This window comes from Lutjanus erythropterus, chromosome 13 (assembly GCF_056507025.1).
Source record: "Lutjanus erythropterus isolate fLutEry1 chromosome 13, fLutEry1.hap2, whole genome shotgun sequence".
Classification (NCBI taxonomy): Eukaryota; Metazoa; Chordata; class Actinopteri; order Lutjaniformes; family Lutjanidae; genus Lutjanus; species Lutjanus erythropterus.
This window is the reverse complement of record NC_139329.1, coordinates 3,929,336-3,935,115: the sequence shown is the minus strand read 5'-3', so window position 1 is coordinate 3,935,115 and position 5,780 is coordinate 3,929,336. Positions and strand designations below refer to the sequence as shown.

General features: G+C 39.8%; 1 long non-coding RNA gene across 1 annotated transcript; it reads left to right on the top strand.

Moving 5' to 3' along the window:
- The first annotated feature begins 2,907 nt into the window (after positions 1-2,907).
- On the top strand, positions 2,908-3,773 carry LOC146316026 (uncharacterized). Its single transcript, XR_014771723.1, has 2 exons — positions 2,908-3,141; positions 3,618-3,773. It is a non-coding gene; the product is annotated as an uncharacterized LOC146316026 (long non-coding RNA).
- Positions 3,774-5,780: the final 2,007 nt, after the last annotated feature.

Here is a 5,780-nt window from a genome sequence, read left to right as displayed (position 1 = left end):
CTTAGTGTTTTGTTCATTTTAGCTGCAGACATCTAACTGCACTTCAGCTGCAAACTGCACATTACACACAAACATTTGTTGTTCAAAGTGCTCAAAAATTGTGTGGATTGTCTATATTTTTGCAGGAATCTGTTAAAAATGAAATTATCCACTCTTACATGACTGCAGCTTTTTAACTCTGCATCTATAAATTGTTATAAATTGCAAGTAAGATTCTGAAGTGATGGTGAACTCGGTAGTAACACTCATAAATGTAGCTATTGTTCTGTTTATCCCTAATTATTGTAGCAGCAGTTTCAGTGTTGTTCTCTACCAGCGCTGTGTATGGGGTGTTTTCCATCTATGAACGTCTGTTGTGTAATGTGCATAATGTTTGTAATGTTTGGTGTGAAGAGCGTACTTACAACTTGTGATTTCCCCCCTACCGGTTGTTAAGTGAGGGATAATGGGTCTGGGTAAAGAGCTTAATGTGAGGTGTAGGGAAAAGACATGAATCATTTGACACTGAATTAAAACCGATTTAAAATACTTTTTTTTGTGCAAGCAAAAAAAGAAAACGGAAAACAACAGCTCAGCAACTAGAGGTAACTAGCTGCGATCGCAACAATTCATGCAATTTTGACTGCACGACGTTGCAGTTTTTCTGCGAACTGGACCAATCATGCTCGCTTCCCACGAGTTCTAGCAGTCCCCCGTTCAAACATTAAAAAATATAAATGCAAAAAAATAGTTAATAATAAAACTAAACATTAAGTTAAGTAAGTCGTGCAGTTGATTAATTGGCTATAAATTAATTGGCAGTTTTTCTGATAACCAATTACTAGTTGGAGTAATTTTTAAAGCAAAAATGACATAAATTCATTGGATGCACCTTCAGGGTTAGTTTCAAATATGAGTATTTGCTGTGGTTTTTTTGTCTGCTAAAATAATTTAAAAAAACTCCTTGGGTTTTGGACCATTAGCTGGCATTCAAGGATGTTCCCTGAAATGTTTTTCACTGTAGTTGTTTAATAAGCCAAAATTCGCCTACATTCAGTGAATACACCTTAAGTTTTAGTTTCAAATGTGAATATTTAAAACTTTTTCACCATTTTCTGATGTTTTATACCAAATGATTAATCTGTTAGTCATTTTCTAAGAAGAAATGCAAAAAACAAATCAATAGATACACCCTCAGTTATCGCTCCAAATGTGAATATTTGCTGCTCTTTTCAGTCTTCCATAATTGTAAACTGAATTTATTTCTGTTTTGGAGAATTGGAATGTTTATACATTCCTTTTGCATTCATATATATATATATATATATATATATATATATATATATATTTCACAGATACTAAAAAGAACACAAGGTTTGTCATTGTTATTGACATTTATCAGCACTCCATCCTCTTTTATTTTATAATTTTGTGCTTGTAGGTTTAACTGAGTGCGAGCTCCAAAAAGAATTTGCCTTTTTGTGGAACACACACCAAGGTGCACTTCTTTACCTGCAAATAAAGCAGATTTTATTTGAGATTTTATAATCATGAGCCTTTAGGTAAGACGACTTAGAACTTTTCTAAATTATACAAAAAAAAAATCACAACTTTCTTTTGCAATTTTCACTTGTTCCCACAATGTCACTGCTAAAAAATGCATCGCAGTTTTTTAGAAAAAGTGCTGTTAAATCAGACATTTCAGGCTTCAACAGTCCCAAAGACAGCCTGCAAAATCCTGGAGAGACTGGTAACTTCATTATAAACAGAAGCAGTTTGGGGCCCGTAGTAAATGGCCCTGAGTTCTGTACCTGTACATGCACAAGAATCCTGGTTAGTGAGTTTTTGCAATTATAAAAATACACAGGGAAACTTGGAAAAGCTGTCACCAAACTAGCTGGGTACTATAAGAAGACACTATTTTCACTATTTCAAAGTATGAGATTTTCATCATAAAAATCTCACATTTTCACTCTATACTGTACACAAATATTAATATTGTCAACAGTGACCCTTAAGGGAATTAAAACAGACATTTTTGGTTGAACAAGTGCGTTACTATAATTTCACAGAATATGATGTCCTGACAGACATAAACTTGTTACCCCTATGAAACATAGGGCCTCAGACCATCCAAGGTAGCAGATGAGGCTGCATGTTCCTTTGCTCTGTGAACAACTTTGTCCTTGTTTCCACGCTGCAGGAGCTCTGAACAATCATAGTTCTTCTGAGAGACTTTTTTTTTACTGTCCCAGCACAAGAGGTACTCTGAGTGATCTAAGTGCACGTTGATTGGTTATCACATGAACCAAAATAGCACCAGCCATAAAAAAAAAAATGGAACAAAACATGGACAAATGGACCAGTAGTGAAGTCCAGGCTTCATTGAGTGTGTATGTGATGGAGGAAATACAACGTGATTCTGACTGGTCAAAGCAGAACATCAATAGCTTTGACAGCATGCTACATTAGGCGTCTGCTACACAGCAGAGCAGTGCAGGGAGACGATCAAGATACTGATAAAGGATTATAAAATAAAAGACTACAGTAACCAAAGCATATCTGATAGAAAAACAAGCAAGTGTCGCGCCACACTTTATCCTCAGCCACAGACCGCCATGTGCTGGTAATGCAGGGACAAAGGATTCAGCAGGTGGGTTTTAGAGGCATGCTGAACAGATTGTGGAGTTCTTCAGGACCAAAAACATGAGTTGCAATGGCTGAGTCACTTTCCTCCCAGGCTTGTCTAGTTCAATAGTGCCAGTTAGCATTACAGCTAAACAAATGTTAGCCTGGAAAGGTATGGCCAATCAGAGGCAGAGTAAGGGCAGGACTTCCTGCAAGGTGTACTCGGTAAACAAGCCAGTTTGGCCTCTTCTGTTCACATCCCAGATAGCACGCATACATCTCGCCGACGTCGGCCTCAGATCGTGCGTCGGCATTCTCCTCCTGACATCTGTAAATGCATCGGAGAAGCATCGGCCCATAGCAGGGACATGGTTTGCCAGAGGGCGGGATTATGCGTGCCATTTCAAAGTCGGCGATAGGTCGGCTGTGGATCGATACATTGCACGTTATCCAATTGGTGCCACTGTCAACGGAACTGAGAGCAGGCTTTGGAGACGGAGAGGCTACTTCATGTCAGCCAGGACTAGTCTTCAGGTAAGCTCACTTAATGTAAATATATAAAAAATAGCTGTCTTATAAATATGACATACAGGGTTAGCAAGATAAGTCGGGATTTAGCCGGGGCTGTCAGACCGCCCCGCAAAATAATACACGCAAACTTTTTGTGGTTCATATTTTCAAGTCATGCTTTCTGCTGGTGCTTCATACAGTGTTGCCTGTGACACTGTATTAAACATGGGGGTTATTTGGAGGTCTTCTTGTGGTGCTTTTTAACACATTCAATAGCTAAAGAGCATAGGGCTAATACTATTAGCTACAGGTCTCTTATCAACTACGGTGGCTCTCTAAGGTCAGACAGCGGCCGGGAAAAAAGGCACAGCTACGTTTTCCTTCCTTGGTGTGTCTATTTGTACGTGTTTATTTGTGAAGTATGGGTATAATATTGTATAGTATAAGTTAATTGAACAACCTGGGCTCATGTGTTTTGTCTTTTTTTCTCCACCTTGCAGGCTCATAAGTCTGCCAGCAGTCCAGACCGTGCTGTCCGTGTGCGTCTCCTGACCGGCCACCTGTATATTTTCATCTGTTCTGTCTTGGTTATCTTTTCTGTGCTGGAGTTGTTTTGACTATGCAGTCTGAAATAAATGTATGATCATTAACTTGAATCGTTCGTGTCTCTTTATTTTATTAACACACTAAATTAGGAAACTATTTTGATGGTCAAGCATATCGTTTTTTATTGTCATATTACCATATTCCTATCACATGTAAGATGAGATATTATGATAGATATTATGAGATATGAGATATTTGCTGATAGAATGATTCGACCTGAATAAATAAAGGTCATAGAAGCTGTAGAGAGGCTACGCTGTGCAGCTTTGATACATCGGCCAAACGTTGTCTGGAGAGCATTTTCGACCAAATGCCAACGTCTCGGCGACGTCTTCCCAATGAGCAAACGCTCTCTATACGACGTCGCAGTGATGCAACTTTATTCATCGTGCCGACGTCGGCAAGACGTAGGCGTGCTGTCTGGGATCCATACATTAGTCAAAGAAGTGCATTGTAAGAAAATGTTGCACTGTGATGCAAAAGTTGAGTCAGGTGTCCTTTTTCAGTTGTTCCCAATGAAGAGAGAGCGTCTGCTCAGAGAAAAGACGCTGCGTCCGGCATTGTTTTTATGTTGTTTGCCCGCTTTGTGCATTTCAAGTTGGAAATCTGTGAACTTTTCGGAAAGCTGTTGCTGTCATCACAGGCACTGTTTTTCCAGGCAACTAATGATGTCTTAGACGGGGACTCGTCACCTGGGTAACCTGTTTGTCTGTGTACGTCACAGGGCAGAGACTCAACTCATGTCTGTGCAGCCGCCCAGACATAAAGGCGTTTTTAAAAGTGACTGTGTGTTCATCTCTCAGTACTTTTGTAGCTTCCAAAGGTTTGTGTATCTCTGTGGTGTGAAGTTTAGTTTCTCTCCTGTGTGGTTGTTTTTACTCTGAAGTATCGTCTCTATTGTACTCTGTGGTTCGCGCTCAGCTGATAGGAGTTGTGTAGAGTTACTCCTGATGAAAACCTAACAGTTGACTGATTTTGCTGCTTCATAATAAAAGCTTTTAGATAACAAAAAATCTTGGGACCTTTATTGTGAAGAATGTGCAGGAAGTGGCATGTGGTTAAACGTGTATTACAGCAGCTTGACTCTCCCTGCAGCACTGGCCTGACAAGCCGAGGCAGCACGCCTTCCGGTTGGTGCTCACAGGGAGAGAAATGTCAAACAAATAGGTACAAATCGATGACAAAAACCAACGTGGTGATGCTAGACTGTCAAACAACGGTGCAGTCATAGGAACTTTCAAGATAGTGTTGTCATAGAAACAAAACAAAACCCACATGCAGCGTAATTTCTTAACGGCACAGACACTTCATCCCAGCGATCCACAGCACCTTTCTGCCAAGAAAAAATGTGATGAAGACACAGGCCCTTAAACATATCTTTACACAGTGTTATTGTTGGTCTGAACGCAGCCTGAGATTGTGATTTTATGTCGTACGTCTTCGAGACTTCATCAACTTCAAGACATGTAATTATTGAATTAAATGTGATAAGATATTCTGACTTATAGCAAATTGGTCCTTAATCAAAGAAACTTTAATACATATTTGTCCAATAATAACTTGATCATTAATCAGAAATGGACTGTTTTTAAAATGTCAGCATCGTTAATAGATTTCACTTGGGATCTGTTTGTATGTCCTGCAGCAGACACATAGAAGTTATGTCATAAATTCTTAATGCGCAAGGAGAAACCAGACAGCCACAACACACACACACACACACACACACACACACACACACCACAGAGCTCTGTAGGTCTTTACTTAATGAGCTTCAAATGCAGCTCTCCCCTGCTGCGCTGAATAGGGAGAGAAAGATGGACGCATTAGAGAGGAGATGAGGGAGGAGGAGAGCAACGGAGGGAAGGAGGGAGAGGTGGAGGCAAAGAAGAGGTGTGGATGAGGAAAATGGAAGGAGAAGATATGAGGGAGATGAAGTGGCGAGGAGAGGGGGAACGTGATGCCTGAAGTGTGGATGAGTTATCGCCATATTTATGTTTGTTGGTCTTTATGTTGTGTTATTGTGGGTGGCTAAAAGGATTTTTTTTCTCCTCTGT